This window comes from Amborella trichopoda, chromosome 1 (genome assembly GCF_054954075.1).
Source record: "Amborella trichopoda isolate Santa Cruz 75 chromosome 1, AtrichopodaSantaCruz75HAP2 v2.0, whole genome shotgun sequence".
NCBI lineage: Eukaryota > Viridiplantae > Streptophyta > Magnoliopsida > Amborellales > Amborellaceae > Amborella > Amborella trichopoda.
Genome location: NC_142336.1, coordinates 36,071,431 through 36,090,202, shown reverse-complemented (window position 1 = coordinate 36,090,202; position 18,772 = coordinate 36,071,431). Strand labels below are relative to the sequence as shown.

At 32.9% G+C, this 18,772-nt stretch overlaps 1 long non-coding RNA gene across 1 annotated transcript; it reads left to right on the top strand.

The window, feature by feature from the left end:
- Positions 1–1,721: 1,721 nt before the first annotated feature.
- On the top strand, positions 1,722–5,394 carry LOC148783802 (uncharacterized). Its single transcript, XR_016053207.1, has 2 exons — positions 1,722–2,254; positions 5,082–5,394. It is a non-coding gene; the product is annotated as an uncharacterized LOC148783802 (long non-coding RNA).
- The last annotated feature ends 13,378 nt before the right edge of the window (positions 5,395–18,772 follow it).

Sequence of the window (18,772 nt, the reverse complement as noted above, 5' to 3'; positions counted from 1 at the left end):
GTGAAATTGGCAAAAAAACATGTACAAAAGCACTGAATCAGTAAAAAACCATTTTGGATGGGTGAATCGGCAATGTTACTATAGCAAATCGCCAGTTCTCTTTTAGACCTGGACGATTTTCGATATATTAGCATAATTGGCACAAGGTGACCGATTCCTGGGTCAGACCAAGTGACTCCATGCTCAGTCGACATTTTTTAAGTCATTGGTTTAAAGGGAAAACATGGGTAACTTGTTTCGTAAGTTACTTCACTCGTATTCAATAAATTGTGAGATCTGACGGCAAGTACGTGGGTCTTATAAGAAAAAGTATACAAAGATTTATTTTTTTATATAAAGAAGGCACAATTACTCTTATCCCTTTGATTTCAAATTGAATAGTTGTAAGAGTATCATTGAAAAGATTCAAAGTTGAAAATGAAAATTAAAAATTCTTGGACTTCGTGACTAGCCCAAGCCATCCAATTTAACATCTAATGAGTAGAAGCGATTGTGACATCTTTGTAATAAAGATAAATAGTCTCATTATATATAATCCCATCTTACAAAGCCATCGGTTTAGGTAGGGACACAAAAGACCATTTCCCAAAAATAAAATAAAAATTTTGAGAAAAATTGTAATATGGGATATCCAAGGGGTATGAGCATAAATTTCTCTAGAAGCATAAAACCATCTTATCTCTCTTGAAATGAAATGCATATAAAATAAGAAAATTTGGTTTCTTTGTAATGACAAAGTAGGTTAACAGTAATAAAAAAAGAAGTCAATTGATGGTGGTATTATAGTAGAAAAAATTAATTTGATTTTCCTTTGTCATTGTGAGGTAATCTCTACAAAACCACCCACTCCTATAAATTTTCTATTAATAATAAATGCTTCCTCACTTGTAGATGAATCCCATTTTAGGTGAACCTCGTAAATAGATGTTGGTCTTTGCTTTATGCTTCTATTTTTATTTTTAGATTCATGTTTTACTTGTCTTTGGTTCTTTCTTTACTTTTTTCAAATTCATTGCACATAGTATTGTTCTTGAGCATTTTGTTTTCTTGGAATCAACTTGTCGGTGATTGACAAATCACTTTTGCAGTGTTAGGTTTGTTGTTGTGGGGAGCTCACCAACATCAAGTAGGGACTGGGTTTATACCTATTTGCCAACAAGATTGAAGCTAATCAAGTTGAAGAGTAATGGTGGTATACAATCTCATATTTTATTTAAGTTGGATCCTTGATAGTGGAGCCACTCATGATGTGTGCCCACATAAATCATAGTTTGACTCATTTAAGTGATATATAGGACGATTTTGTATTCATCGGCAACAATTGAACTAGAAAAGATCCTTACAAGCCTTATCTTTACAGACCAAAGGATTTTCTTTGCTAGGCCAAAATCCTTCATCTCAAATCTTTTGCTCAAGAATGTCTTGATTTCATCAATCCTAACTTTATCTTTGCACATCAAAAATATGTCATCCACATATAAGACTCAAATAAAGTATGTACCATCATCAAATAACCTTCAATAGATGCAATGATACTTACTTTGAGGGCGTGTTTGATAAAATAAAGTTGCTTCCAAGAACTTGAAAGTTACCTGTTACTGTGGATGTTCCATGCTCGATAAAAATATGGAGGTTAAAATGGTAACTTACCCACAGATCCTCCCCTATTTGAGCTTAAAAAAAGTTTCGTCTATTTAGATGGAAGTTACATCAGGAACCTCAGGGGAAGCACATCCATAGACAAAACCTGCTCGTTTGAAGCCTGATCGTCTGAACTTGCTCGCGTGAACAAAAGCCTGATCGTCTGATAAAGCTTACTCGTGTGAAGACCGCTGACAAAAAGCCCTTTTCTCTATCTTTCTCTTTGCTCTCTTCTCAGTAACACAAACAAAGAAAAGCTCTCTTCTCTGTCTATCTTTTCTGCTATCTTCTTTGTCTCTCTATCTGCTCTCTTCTCTGTCTCTCTCTCTGCTCTCTTCTCGCGTGAAGACCGCTGAAAAAAGCTCTCTTCTCTGTCTCTCTCTCTGATATAAAGCAAACTCTGTAGTCATTTGGAGGTGCACGTTTGTTCAAGAAAGCAACTATTGCCCTTTGTTCTCTGTTAATATAAAGCAAAGCTCTCACAGCTACTACCCTTTGCTCTCTGTTAAACTCATGCTCACTTTGCAAACCCTAGATTGAGGAAGAGAAAGGGACTCACTCGCAGCAACCGCTTGCCCCATCGCCATCATCATAGAGAAGGAACCCCAAATTAGTCAGTATTTTTTTTCTTCCTTCTTCTGTTTATTATGATGATAAACCCCAAATGACCATAGTAGTATTTTTTTTTTGCTATGATTTTTGTTGATAAACCTCAAATCAGTGCGTTAATTCACTAATAAACCCAAATCAGTGAGTTGATATATTTTTTTTGCTGCTATTTTGGCTCATAAACCCCAAATCAGCAAGTTTTTTATTTTTTATTTTTTATTTTTCTGTTACTCTCGAAATAGAGAAGTTAACTCACTGATAAACCCCAAATCATTGAGTTCAATTTTTTTTTCGCTACTAGTTAGGCTGATAAACCCCAAATCAGTGAGTTTACTCATTGATAAATCCCAAATAAGTGAGTTATTTGTTTTTTTGCTACTATTTTTGCTCATAAACCCTAAATCAGTGAGTTAATTCACTGATAAGCCCCAAATCAGTGAGTTTTTTTCTTTTGTTCCTATTTTTTCTGTTAATCTCGAAATAGAGAAGTTAACTCACTGACAAAACCCCAAATCAGTAAGTTCAATTTTTTTTTCGCTGTTAGTCTGGCTGATGAGCCCCAAATCAATGAGTTATTTGCTTTTTTGATGTTATTTTTGCTCATAAACTCTAAATCAGTGACTTAACTCACTGATAAACCACAAATCAGTGAGTTAATATATATTTGTTTGCTGTTATTTTGACTCATAAACCCAAATCAATGAGTTAATATATATATATTTTTTCTATTATTTTGGCTCATAAATCCCAAATCAGTGAGTTTTCTTTTTTTGTTGCTATTTTTTCTGTTAATTCCGAAATAGAGAAGTTAAGTCACTGATAAACCCTAAATTAGTGAGTTCAAATTTTTTTTTCGCTGCTAGTTTAGCTGATAAACCCCAAATCAATGAGTTGCTATTTTAGCTGCATAAATGTCCTCAATTTACTTTTCCCTCTTGTCTTGTACTGGCATATTTCCTTTTAATTTTCAAATGTTGATTGTTGTTGCACTTTGCCTTTTTCACTCTTTTGAGTGTACCTGGTTGTTTGCCACCTTGATCATAGGGTTATGCTTTCATTTTTTTTTTTTTCTATTTTATTTTATGCATTAGGTAGTTTTTTTTTTAAAAAAATTACGTGAAGAAATTAGTTTGGCCTTTTTCTTTCCTTTTTTATGGATGAGTTCTTAGTGCATGTTCTTTGTTGTTGAGATGATTATTTGAAATGTAACCCATCTCACTTCGATTGACTTGGATTCTTTTATGCCTTTTGTTGCTCTCTTTCTGGGAATGCTATTCCTCTTGAAAAATAAATTGAGAACGTTAAATTGTAGACACTGTAGTTTTCTTTTTCGTGATCATTGATCACCATAGATAACATTCATCTTTTATCGGCTTCTCATAAATGTTGGCATCTGTTTACAAAGCAACATTTCAAACAAGAAACGATCCTCAATGTTCGGATAATCGAACAAATCAATACACAAGCACTGTAAAGGCCTTGATCATCCTTTCAAATGCACAGAAAAAAAAAAAATTTTATTTGGTATTTTATTTTAATTCAATGGAAAAATCCTGAAAAATTCATGTATGTGATATCCAGCAAGAAAAAATTCATATAAAAATAGTTACTCAATCAATAACCATACCTATATTATGTGACAAACGAATCCTTGATGATAAAAAAACACAAATCACTTTGATAAACAACGACCAAACAATTGATGCAAATTCTGTTTTTTTTGGATCGAACCAGTGTTTAAAAAAACGCCGAGTCGAATCGGACTCGCCCGGTTCGACTCGGGATTTACCATGGACGGATCGAATCGGCGAAAAAAACGGGATTCGTCCGGTTCTAGAGAGAACCGGATGATTTTGTACAGTGACTCGCCGATTCACTGTACGGAATTGGCGAGTCTCGTACGGATTTTTTTTTTTTTTTTTTTTTTAATCCATGATAGATTTTTTTGTAATACTTGATCGATTTTTTTGTAATCCATGATCGAATTGTTTTTTGTTTTTTTCTGTAATCCATGATCAAATTTTTTGTTTTTTTTTTTTTTTTGTAACCCATGATAGAATTTTTTGTAATCCATGATTGAATTTTTTGTAATCCATGAACGAAATGTTTGTTTTTTTTTCTTGTAATCCATGATGGAATTTTTTGTTTTTTTTTTCTTTTTTGTAACCCATGATAGAATTTTTTGTAATCCATGATCAAATGTTTTGTAATACATGATCGAAATGTTTGTTTTTTTTTTGTAATCCATGATCGAAATGTTTGTTTTTTTTTTTGTAATCCATGATCGAATTTTTTGTTTTTTGTTTTTTTTGTAACCCATTATAGAGTTTTTTGTAATCTATGATTGAATTTTTTGTAATCTATGGTTGAATTTTTTGTAATCCATGATCGAATTGTTTTTTTCTTTTTTTATAATCCACGATTGAATTTTTTGTTTTTTTTTGTTTGTAATCCATGATCAAATTTTATGTAATCCATGATCGAATTTTATACAATCCATGATCGAATTTTTTGTAATCCATGATTGAATTTTTTGAAAATTTGTGATTTTTTTTTTTTAATCCATGATCAAATTTTTTTTTGTAATCCATGATAGAATTTTTTGAAACTTTGTGATTTTTTTTTTTTAATCCATGATCGAATTTTTTTTTGTAATCCATGATAGAATTTTTTGAAAATTTGTGATTTTTTTTTTTAATCTATGATCGATTTTTTTGAAAATTTGTTATTATTATTTTTTAATCCATATTATTCAAAGAGAAAATGAGAAAGATGATGATTCTGAAGCCACCCTATCCCAACCACATTATTCACATGTCGAGTCCCAACAGCAACAATGCAGGTGAGCATGAAGGATGAACAATCTTCGGGGATTTTAGATTGGGAACACAACAAAGTACTAACACTCAGGGATTTGGGAATAGTCAGACGCCTTCTAATATCAATGATTCGTTTTTAGATCGAATCAATGAATTGTTAAACAAATTCAATCAATGGCACCAACGTGACCAAGAAGAACAATAACGTCGTCTATTATTTTATTTTTAGATCATATGTTACTAATTTTATGTTTTATTGTAGTCCATGTATGTTGATATACTTATTCCATGATAATTCTATATTTATCCTTTTGTGTGATGTAAATTAAATGCTGAATGGCGGTTCATGCAGGGAAAGAACATATCAATATTCGCATATTCATTCAAAAACATGAAAATTCTTAATGGAGTACCCTCATTTCTTATTGAATTTCTAAAAAAAAATATTTATAATGAATTTTAATAATTTTTTCGGATTTTTTTTAAGCTTTATTCTGACTGATTCACCCGATTCCCGATCCGGATCGTCGATTCGTCGATCCGGATCGGTTTTTTGGAAGCCCGATCCGGGTCACCGATCCGTTTTTTAAACCATTGGATCGAACACAAGGTGTTCGAGCAACAACTTTTCCACCCAAAATCAACCCTCAATAATTTGGTTTTTGAACAAATTGAAAGAAGCATATGGTAGATGATTAGATTAGGATTAAAAGCCCTCAAAAGTTCATCAAAACCCATTGTCTATTGAGGACGATATAGATGAAACGGCGAAAATTTCAAAAAGCGTGAAAATACGCCTTTTCAAATCACAATCGGTATGCCGGTTAGGAATCAAACTGTCGGTTAGGAGTCGAACAACCATTTCAATTCATGCCGTCTAGTTAGCAACAAAACCGGCCGGTTTGACAAAAAACACAGCCGGATAAAAAAGATATTGGAGTCATATCTTTCAAAAGGATATTGGGAAAGGGAAAACATTTTAACGTTCAAATGGACATCTTGTTGTTAGATATATGGCACTTGGAATGAGAATTCAATTCAAAAAAGGCTATGGGCTCCAGAGTCAAGAGACTACTGCAGTTCTTCGATGGCTACAGAATCACCCTTTTAACAATGTAATGATACAATCTGGAATCTTGGATATGGCAAGCACCACTACGTAGATTTCTGAAGATAATTTGTTTGACAAGGGCTATGTGACCCATCTATATGAAAATGTACTGATCACGTTTGGTAACCAACATAAGCAAGAAGACAACATAAGCAAGAAGACACAACCCAACATAAGCAACATAAGCAAGAAGACACAACCCACATGTATAATAGCTAACTGTGTAAATAGCTAAGTTTTGAAGTTTTGAGTTATGAAAATAAACAAAAACAAGTCATCAACCTTGCACAAGGAAGCATAACCAAAAAACAGAAATATTAATAGAATGCAAAGAAAGTATAAAGGACAAAGAACAAGATATCAAAAAGAAAAAGAAAAAAAGAGATGGGAGTTTAGAAAAATATACATTACAAGATTAAAAGGGCTTTAAATAAAAGAAGAAGAAGAAGGGATTTTAGAGAAAAACACATTACAAGGTTGCAAAAAACTTTATTATGTGGAGTGAGCATGAATTGGGTGTGGCGCTGTGGCTATGGAAAGGATCGGCAAGGTTGCAAAATACTTTAAATCTTATAGTTGATGCGTTATGTGTTAGGTTTAAATGGTGGGGAAAGGAGAAAAATCAGAGGGGCTTAGAGGGAGGAACATTAGGGCTCAAAGAGAGAGAGAGAGAGGTGGGAGAGAGAGAGGGGCATACCAAGGAGTTTGCATGGCTAGGTTGCTGGATTCAGGGATAACGGGTAGGAGAGAGTAAAAATATAGGGAGAGTTGTGATGTGGACGGGATTGTTATTTGTAAGATAAAAATAAAGGGATAAAGGGTGGTGGGAGAGAGTAAAAATAGTGGGAGAGTTGTGACGTGGATGGGAATGTTGTTTATAAGATAAAAATTTTGCGATGTGGAGGGGGAATGTTCCTTGAACTGAACATATATAAGAGTGGTTCATCGATAGCATCACCTGTACTCTGAAACAAACCACAATCATTTTTTGAATCTTAGTGCACCTTCTTGCTAGCAGCACTAGTACTCTCTCTAGCCTTGTGTGCGGTGTGTGCCCATCAAAAGACTCTCTCAATAAAACTTTTTTTTTTTAAAGAAATTCTATGAATATATTAAGTATAAGATGCTATAAAAATCGTCCATGCCATTAATTGGATAAAAATGTATGCTGCATCCAAATTTGTACATGAAAATAGAGAGTAACAGGTGCAATTAATTAAATTTTTTTTTTCTATGGTAATTTAGGCCATGGTTGATTCTTGTGGCCTTCATAGGCACTAAAAGGAAAAGAAAATGGAGAAATAAAGATCATTGAGATTTGAATGCTATAGTTGCGGTGATGAGTATATTATGTTTTTAGAAAACAGTGACTCGATTCACCTATTAACGCAGTAAAAAGTTTATATAAGGTTTCAACCTTATACCGTACAGGTAAGGTGCACCTTAAGTACCCATTAGTGAAGCTTGTTCCAATGTTGGAAAGCCTTCAAATCAATCATCTCAACCTCAACATTCATTGATATGAAAAAAAAAGGGAAAAAAAAAGGATATTTCTAGTCTTAAAAATAATTCATCTTCTAACACATTATTTGTACCGTCTATTTTCAAGATTTTCAAGTGTTTATAGATTTGCTTAACCATCACTATTTCTAAAACTTTAAATGTTGTAATTGGGGGCAACAATAGCTTTTTATATCATCGTAAGGTTTTGTAGCACCAAAATTACATTTTTAGCATAGTTTTGAGGAGCACCTTACTTCAATAGTATAAGGTTGACACCTTATACAAACCTCACCCATTAGCGAAATAAATTTATTTATAGTCCCGCGGCATTTCTACGGCATTTCTACGTATGCGGGCTTGGCCGCATAGAAACCGGGTCATTAGTTTTAAACTTATCAAATTGCATAAGAGAATATTTTAATGAATAAATTGAAATTTCCAAAAAAGAGAATGATTGCATATGTGTTATAGTATTGCATACCTTTTTAAAGAGCATTGTGCTCATTCGGGAGCACAAACTTGTTTTTCCTTAACACGCGAGTAATTCAAAATCATGCATATACATCTTTCCAAAAATTGATATCTTTCCCTAAAAAAATGAAGCGCCGGCATTAAATGATCATGCATCGATATTTCCCAAAAATATCTTTACCAACATTAATACACGCCGCTAGAATTAAATGATCATAAGTTTATATTTCCCAAAATACATTAAATGCCAGTGAATGCAATCTCCCAAAATACACACCACCATTAAATGGTCTTAAAGATAAGAAAAAGCGTGGAACTGCAAGGTCACGTTGTATAACAAAATCTTCAATCGAATTCTTATTATTACTTTGTTTTTCCATGCATAAATAATTAAAGAACAAATTATTTTTCTATTTTACCATTTAAAAAAAAATCTATAGGTCATGCTAAAGAGTATTGTACTTTTTCAGAAATGAAGAAATATAATATTTTAATAATAAAATAGAAAGATCGTTAAGATTTGAATATTATAGTTGCGCGATGATGACTATATTATTTCTTGAGAAATTAGTCACAACATTCACCAGTTAACGACATAATAGGGAGTATAATTAAATTAACCCATGTAGATTTCACAATCACATATTAGAATAAAGTAGATCTAATTAATATTTTATCCTTAAAAAGAAAAAAAAAAAAAAACTACATATGCGGTCCAAAAAGGAAAACTGACTCATGCGGTCTGGATTGCATAGCTACATATACCGTCCAAAAAAGTGTAAATCATCCATCTCAAAGATGGATGCCAGTAGGTGTTCTACCTAAAAACAATGGAAACTAACGGTCCAAATGTTTTCTTTCAAAAATTACTAATTGTAATATTTAAAATTTACTTATTTTTTCATATTCATGGTCTCCATGATAGAGATTACATCTCCTAAAAAATGAAGTTAAAAAATCCATATAAAAAATATATTTATTTATAGGCCAGCATTTCTACATATGTGGGCTTGGCCGCATAGAAACCGGGTCGTTCGTTAAATGCTCAGGATTGAAATTTATGAATAGGATATTTTAATGAATAAATTGAAAATTCCAAAATGAGAATGATACATATCCAATATCATAACGGAATTAAATGCTGTGAAGACCAAAAATATTGTTGGAAATATTCTTGAAGAACTGCAAGACCATGTTATATAAAAATGTATTCAGTGGAACCAGTTTTATTAATTTTGTATTTCACTTCACATCTAAGTAAGAAACAAGATATTATTATTAATTTTATATATCGACAAAAAGACCTCATTTTCCCTTGTAAATTTTAAAGTGCATCGTGCTCCTTCAGGCACATAAACTTGTTTTTCCTACGGAATTCAAAATCATGCACATCCAAATTTCCATTAATATATTTCACCAAAAATATCAAACGCCAGCATTAAATGATCTTGAGTCCATATTTCCCAAATTTCCATTAATAATTTCCCAAAAAATATGAAACGCGAGCATTAAATGATCATGACTCCATATTTCTCAAAAATATCCTTCCCAAAATTAATAAACGCTGTCAACATTAAATGATCAGGTCAATATTTCTCAAAATACATTAAATGATCTCCTAAAATATATGCCGCCTTTAAATGCTCTTGAAGATATGAAAAATCGTGAAAACGCAAGATCATATTATATAACAATTTATTTAAGCGAATATTTATTATTAAGTTTTTTTTCAATTCATATATAATTAAAAAATAATGTATATTTGTATTTTATCATTTAAAAAATATATATAAGTTTTTCCTTGTACTTGCTAAAGAACATTGTATTCGATCAGAAATCACAAAATTATTTTGTTCTTACCACTATGCAATTTACAATAATATCAACTATTGTGCATCAAATGCGACGACCTGTATTATATGTACATTACATGAAAGATGCGAGGACTTGCACTATAATTACATTAGATGTGTGAAATGGACAACATGACAATATTATATAAAGGTTATTAGAGATAATGATTACTTAAGTGCGATAAAATTTATTATGTTTCAAATTTTCAAGGAAAACAAATTATCCCGGTATTTTCACAGTTATTTGTAACTTATGGCTCTGCATGGTGGCAACCTGCTCTCACAGCATGTCTAATACGATGCATTCATTTTGTTTTTGCTCAAGCCAATTGTGCCCAAAACAAAAAAATTTATCCTCAGTCATAATGCATACTAGGTGGCACATGACAGAATGCAAGTTAAAAAATGACAATATTTGAAAGCTACCAAAATCACTAATTTTCAATTGTGGATAAATATATAGAGACATAGTGAGAGAGTGGAGACATATATAGAGAGAGTGAGAGATGGGCCAAGGTCGTGTACTTTGTTGATGGCCACTGTCTTTAAAAAAAATCTATACTCTCCTTATCAAGAAATTGTGCATGAAATGCCAGAATGAAATATTCATTGAAATGATAACACTTGGTTACAATTTATTGGTTATAAAAAAATGTTGTAACATGCCTAAAATTGCCCTACAGGTTATGTGCAAATTGACATCATTTTATATTTTCCCACCCAAAGCCCTTGTAAGCCATTGTGTTGGCACACCTGTTTGAATTTGTAAATATATTCCACATGGCGTTAACAGAAAAAAAGTACATATGCAATGTGACATTAGGTCTTAAAAAAGTATGTACTCTCCTTGTCAAAAAATTGTGCATTAAATGTCCGGCATTCGCGGAATGATATCACTTGATTACAAATCATTGGTTATAACATTTTTTTGTAACATGCCTAAAATGGCCCCGTAGGTTATATGTAAATTGGCATCGTTTTATATATGCCCACCCAAAGGCATTGTAGGTCATTGTGCTAGAACAACAATTTGAATTTCTAAATGTATTCCACGTGGCGCTGACAAGATACAAGTACATATGTAATGTGATATTTGGTCTTAAAAAAAATCTATACTCTCCTTATAAAAAATTTGCACATTAAATGTCGGGTATTCAACGAAATGATAACACTTGATTACAATTCATTGGTTATAAATTTTTTTTGTAACATGCCTAAAATGGCCCTCCAGGTTATATGTAAATTGGCATCGTTTTATATTTTCCCATACAAAGGTTTGTAAGCTATTGTGCTGGAAGCCCGACACAACAGCTTGAAATTCTAAATGTATTCCACGTGGTGCTGATAGGATGCATGTACATATGCAATGTGAAATTTGGTCTTAAAAAAATCTATACTCTCTTTATCAAAAAATTGTGCATTTAATGCCGAGTGAATTAAATATTCATTGAAATGCTAACACTTGATTGATTACATTTCAAGGGTTGTAAACAATTTTGTGACATACCCAAAATGGCCCTTCACATTTATGTATATTTTCCCTACCAAGGCATTGTAAGCTGGACCAACAGTTTGAATGTCTTAATGTATTCTAGGTGGTACTGATAAGATGCAAGTACATAAATGTCAGTCTTTGGATTTAGATGAACTTACATACATTACTATTAAAAAATGGATATAAAATTAGTTGAAAGTACATATGATTTTGCATTACTGCATTATGTACGTTGATGAAATGAGATGTGGTAACATGGAATTCAGTGAATCAATGTGTATTATGAGGGGAAATAGCTAGGAGAGAAAAAAAATAGAGAGGTGTGTGTACTACGACAAGTAAAAGGTACGAGATAGTAAAAATAGAGGGACGGTAGCGATGTGGGGAGTGAGAGAGTTTTTAACTAAAATAAAGATTGGTGTGGGCACTGCAAGTAGTGGAATATGTGCATCTTGTAATTTTTTTTTAGCCCAATTAACATAGGTCATCCATTTTGATAAGATGCTTAAATCAATACCGACGAAAGATTTTTTCGTTTCTAATTTTTTTAGATGGCTTAATTATCATTAGATGAACAATGTTAAAAAAGAAAAAAATGATTTTGAGTTTGTAAAGGCTAAGATCTTGAAATTCACCAAATAAATGGTCTAGATTCGTTGTTGAAGGGGTCTCATTTTGACCCATTTTGACCACATCTATAGTTCAAATCAAACGTTTTTTGGGAGATTGATTATTGAGATGAAGAGAGTGTGTGTACAAAAGTTTTTGGTCATACAAATACCACAAGCCTAGTCTCTAAACAATCAAATTAGAACCTACCTTCAAATAGTGTTGAGATTTGTGATTTCAATATTGGAAGGGTACAATCCAAAAATCCTGTACAAAATACACTATTTCCAAAGCTTGAAATCCCTTTGTTTTTATGTCCATGCATCTTGATATCGAGATGATCGATTTAAGGATATTTAGGCATCAAAACAACCTCTTCTAGTGAAATTTTTGAGGTAGGCTCTAATTTGATTGTTTAGAGCCTTAGCTCTATATGAACTTTTCCTAATTTTAAAACATACACTATTTTAAAACATATGTTGGCGGTCAACACTCATGTTGAGCCTAACCAGCTTGGACCCATATTTTATGTTCATAGACTTACGTTAAATTGAATCATTAAACACTTGCTAACACCTAACCCGTTATCTCAATTCTATAATTGTAGCATGAAAACAAGATATGTGGTCACCACTTATCGTACCAAAATACTTAAACACTAAAACCTAACTCGATATCTTGAATCTAAGATTGTAGGATGAAGACAAGACATGTGGTAAAAACAAGACATGTGATCACTACTTGTGGTATCAAAATATTTAAACCCTAAAGCGTAACTCGATATCTCGAATCTATGATTGTGGGATGAAAACAAGACATGTGGTCACCACTTGTGTTAATGATAACTTGAAACCCTAAAACAAGATATTAAAGACCATATATTCGATGTTGATGTGATAATGCTCGATAGATATACTTCAATTTAAGTTTTGAACCATTTTGAAGTATGTTAGTTCATATTTTGGGATAAATACGTATTATAAGACTATCCTTATATATTTTTAGTTTACTCGGCAATAATGGGTAGTGATTTCATGCAAAGGTTGTATAGTAATATAATGCAACAACCTTCAAAAACCATGTTAGGGCCATTTGTTTGATTCAAATGTTAAAATATGCACTATTTTAATTCAAATGAACAATCACAAACAAGAAAAATTTGAAAATGCAACCTAGAAAGTATTATTTTAGCCCAATTAATATATGCAGTCCATTTTAATCTTTACCTCAATAATAAATCAAAAAAAAAAAAAGGTTTCAATTGGAACCCTAGATATGTTCAAAATGAGTCCCCTCCAACAACGAATTTAGACTATTCATTTGGTGAATTCCAAGATCTTAGCCTTTACAAATTCAAATTCATTTTTTTTTTCCTTTTTAACATTGTTCATCTAATGATAATAAAGCCATCCTAAAAATTTGGAAACAAAAAAATCTTTCGACAGCCTTGATCTAAGCATCTTATCAAAATGGACGGACTATGTTAATTGGGCTAAATAAAGTACTTTATACGGTCTGTTTCTTGGTTTTTTATTTTTTGTGACAGCTCATTAGAATGAAAAGAGTGTCCTATTTCAATTTTAGGACAACACAATTGGCCTAACATGATTTTTGAAGGTTGTTGCATTATATTACTATACAACCATTGCATGAAAATTGTAGCGGCATTTTGGTCATTTACTTTTACATAAAATATTTATTCTTTATTTTTCCCATTTTCGCACTCATTTTCTGATGGGATGCCCAAAATTTCATCATAAAATGCCTTTTATAAAAAAATATGAAAAATAAAACAGTGTTTGTCGTGACATTGAGGTAGGAGCGATCATAGCCATTTGAATCAGATCGAACGGCTAAGAAGTGAGGTCGCATATAACTTATGAGCTGTTGGGGCACATGGTAACATTTCCCTTAAAAAATATATGGGTAGGCTTTCTATGCTTTCCCTACAATGTATATACTTCCACTTATCCAACCGTGCATTCTGAATGGAGGGCTAAGATTGCCTAAAAAAGTTATAACGATTATATAATTTCCTCTCTCGCACCCTCCATTTCTCCATCTCTCACTCCTCAACACTCAAATCGTTTACACAAGAACCACCCCACCCCATCCGAATATCCCATTCTTTATCATGCACTCACCTCTCTCTCTTATTTCATTTCTCTCTTAGACTCACGGTCTCACCTCTCTCACCTTTCATGTCTCTCTCGCTCATCGAATCAAGACCACCCTCGTGGCCTCACGTCCTTTCATTAAGCCTGGACCACCCTCAGAACTCTCAACTCTCACTGGCACAACAAATAAGAGGAAGACCACCACAACCGCAAGGTATTTTCCATGGCTTTTTTTTTAGGTTTGTTTATACGGCTTAGCTTAAGATTAGCAGCAATTAGCTAGTTTTCATTTCTCAGTTCTCACTTCTTCATCCTCTCCTCTAATGGCGACTTAAGCTTTCAAATATCATCTATAGAGTACACGCTTAAGCATTAGCGTTTATAGTGTTTGTTTTTTGCTGAGCTCAAAGCCTCAAACAATTGCCCAATCTTTTGCAAAACAAGGGTTTATGAACTTTATAGTGTTTCTTTCGGCAGTTGACATTATTCTACGATCTTATTCCTGTGATCCCAAAACAAGCCCTATTCCTGTTGCTCAATCTTTTGCATAACCGTTTTGTAAACTCGTTTTTGTAATGTAAGTAAACTCAGGAGTTTACAACTTTACATTATTCCTCGATTTTATTCCTGTTGCTCAATCTTTTGCAAAGCTGTTTTTTTCGCCTTTTTAGCGTTTTCTTGAATCCTGATATATTTTTGGTATTCTTTCTCATTCTAGGTTTGTATGTTTCATACAAAATGGTTTTTAAAATCATGTTGTTACAAGGATTAGTAAGTAAAAGAGCCGCGCTAGGTGTTGATTCCTCTCTCTCTATCATTGGTTCCTCTCTCTCTATCACTGGTTCCTCTCTCTCCCTATCTCTATCTCTCGGTCTCTCTCTCTCTCTCTCTCTCTCTCTCTTTCTCTCTCTCTCTCTCTTCTTGGAGGGATTAAATATGGTTTCCTCTTTCTTTCTCCTCCTCTTTGTCCACTCTCCGAGTGTTAAAAGACAGTCTTTGGGCCACCAAACTTCCAAAATTGTACATTTCATTTTTTAATATAGTCTACAGTTTTGCTGCCTGCACTCAAAATATTTCATGCATGTTACATGTATTTTCTAAAGAAAAAATTCAAATTTCTTTTTTTTCTATAAATCTCAAATTATTTAGATAAAGTTGGTGACTTTATTCCTCTCTTCTGCAATTTGTGACCTTGATTTCGGGGGTATTTTCTATTAGAATCCATGGCATACCTTCCCCTTTGCAGCTAATTACTATCTTTAGATTCCACGAATGTTCATTCAAATTCAATGTCTAGGTCTTATTAGTCATGACACATGACTCATGACACTGCTAGTTTGAAACTTTGTATTACATATCTACTTGTTTTGGCAGTGCTCTAAGCGTTAAATGACTCAAAATCATACCTATTTCCCAACAGGCCATTGACCCATCTAAAAGAAACACAGTCTGTAAGAGACATGTCTCCTTATGTTCTCCATATTAGCATGTTACATTTCCCATGTAGTGGCATAATTTATGTTCAAAATAAAATTGCAGATTTTATGTATTGGTTGTTGCTTCAATATTATATTAATGTGCATAGAAATTGTCTTGTGGATAACCACTCAAATGCTGCTGATAACCACTAAAATGCTATTGATAAGGAATGATTTTTATTTCCTATGTATGCTAGAAAGACAAAAGTCTAATGTTACTTATCTACTTGTTTATCACTTATCTGAGAACACAATATACATGGTTTGTGTGGGATAAGTATCGTAGACTAAAGCCTAATGTCTAGGGTCTCTGGAATTTGAATCTGTAGGCACTAGTAGATATGAAATTAGTTATCATGATATCCATATGATATAGAGTCCAGAGTCTCTCTAAAAGCATATATCTAGCTGCAAATGTTCCGTTAATAATTTGCACTTTCAATGTGTGTTCTCAAATAGTAATAGCAGTGTATTCGTTCATATCTTTTTATTATTTTTATTGGTAATTCCTTTGCATGTTCTTTATGAAATTAATCAAATTTCTATTTCTATATGCATTTATTCTTGAATCATTTGTTTCCTTTTATCGTTCAACAATTAGCACAAGTGAGAGCTCATTGTTCAAGATTAGCTGTGATCTTATTCACCATTGCAAAGGTCCCATATAACATTTTGTTTAATCATTTTTATATGCGATAACGTTTGATTGAATCATTCTCTATAACATTTGTTTAAATCATTCTTTATATGCTTTTCATATTCTGGTAGATTTGTTTTATTAGTCATTTTAGTCTTTTTCAACACATGCTTTTCATTTTTTAGTAATCGTATCCATGTTCGATTAACCGTTTGGGTTTGATCTTGCGAACACACTTTATGCTCTTAATTTTACTACTAAATTGTGTATTGTCCAAGAATTGGAAGTAACTTTACATTTAGTTAGAGAATGATTTGTTTTTGTCCGATTTTTTTCAATTTTTATATATTATTGCACTTGAGGTTCATTGGATCCCTTAGTGCTAGTTTGGATGTACCAAAAATTGCAATATTTTTGGATTGCAATCCAAAAGTCTTGTGAAACATATTTGAACGATTGGACTCTTTGGACAACCAAAGAAGCTCAAGCCCCATCCATTTTCATAAAAAAATCCAAAGAAGCTCAGAAACCCCAAATTTACTCTCTCTTTGTGAATAAACAGAGCATTTTTACTTTCTTTCTTGAAAAAAACCAAAGAAGCTCAAGCCCTATCCATGACAGCTCTAGGCGTCGTCATTGTAAAGCCATCATTCTAAACATGTAGAGAGATAATCGAGCATCCTGACTCTCTTCAAATACATTATTTAGAACACCAGAAACATTCCTAGAGCTCATATCGAACCTCAATTCATCAAAACAAATTGAATTCCACCTACGTTTTGGAACAATTGAAGATATCCTCTTTGCAAAATCCACACTTTCCTTGATGTGTTTAACTTTTTTTCTTCTGAAAAACAAAAAATTCTCACAAATTGGTTCATCAGAAATCATATGTTCTCTCTCTAAAGAACAAGGTAACCCCAAGTTTTTGATTGATTTACACCCTGCAAAGCTCTTTCTTGCAGTAAAATTGAGCCGCTCGAAGCTGTGATTGAAAAAAAGAAAAAAAAAAAAAAAAAGAAAAAGAAGAAGAAGAAGAAGCCTCATTTCTCTTTCCCATTTTTCAACCTATTTCTTCGCTAGTTAATGTGAGAAATAGCGAATATTTTAGCATCCGTTAGAAAACCCATAGAAAAAGAGCAGAATGTATAATCCAAGTTCCTACATAGCTTGATTTTTAAGGCGTTTATAATATTCCATAAAGGATGACTTAAAGTTCAAAACTTCTATCCCTAGTGTCCCCTACCACCTTGGGAGCATGCCCATATTTTCCAAAGCCGAGGAAGTTTTGTCAAACACAAAGGTTTTTCGTGTTAGATCTACTCACGAAACAATTAATCCTACACATCGCATAATCGCCATAGAGGACGACTTCACAATTTAGTGGCCCCACTATGATTCCCCATGCACAACATATCTTTTGGGGACGAGTATGGTAATTGGTAACATTTGTTACATAGGTTAATGCGAGAAATGTTTAGTATTTTAGTTTGTAGTGTCTATTCTTTGTAATATAGATTAAAGCGTCGAATTAAAAGTAAAAAATAAAGAGCACCATAGATAAACCAAGTTCTCACATATGGCTTGACTTTTAACGCTTGTCTGATATGACATAGAGGATGGCTTCAAACCCTAATGGCTCAACCTTTAACCCTATTGTCCCCCCTCCCCATGGGGAGATGCTCTTCGTTTCCAAGGCCGAGGAAGTTTTGTCGAAGACAGAGGTTTTCTGTGTGAGATTTGATTGTCATATGGAAGATAAATTACGGGTTTGGGCTGATTATGAGGGCCTAAAAGTTCGTCTTGATCTAGTTTGCTCCACTCTTGAAGTTGTAAATGCCAGGCTTACAAAAATTGAAGATACTATCCAGTGGTTTGAAGTGGTTGCAGATGGTCTTGAGGAGCTTTGCTCCTTGGTATACAAGTACTAGTCGGGTCTATGGTCATGGGCCGTAGTCCTGCATTAGTTATTGTTGTTAGGTTTTATTTTTTTAGTGTTTCATTTATGGTGAGCTCCTCAGTTTACAAACATGTAATTATCCACCCGAAATTACGTGAGACAATAAACGGGTACTCACCGCCCTCTCATACTCTATGCAATTTGAGGCCTGTATTATAAATTATCCTCTCTCCTCTCCCTTTTGCTACCTTTGGTGTTAAGTTGTATTAATGTTATTCTTAATTTCTTTTCCTTAGATGTATGATAGTTTTACGTAAATTTAACATTTTTCCTTGGAATTGTGGTATATTAAATTGAAAAAGTGGTATGTTTCATTACATTTGTTTAAATTTATTTGCCGATTATATCTTATATCTTGGTATTTCGAAAATAGGGAAATTGGAACATGGTGATTCGTTTCTATATTTTTTCTATATATTAGAAGCTCCATTATTAGCGTTTTATATTAAGTAACAATGTGGTATGATTA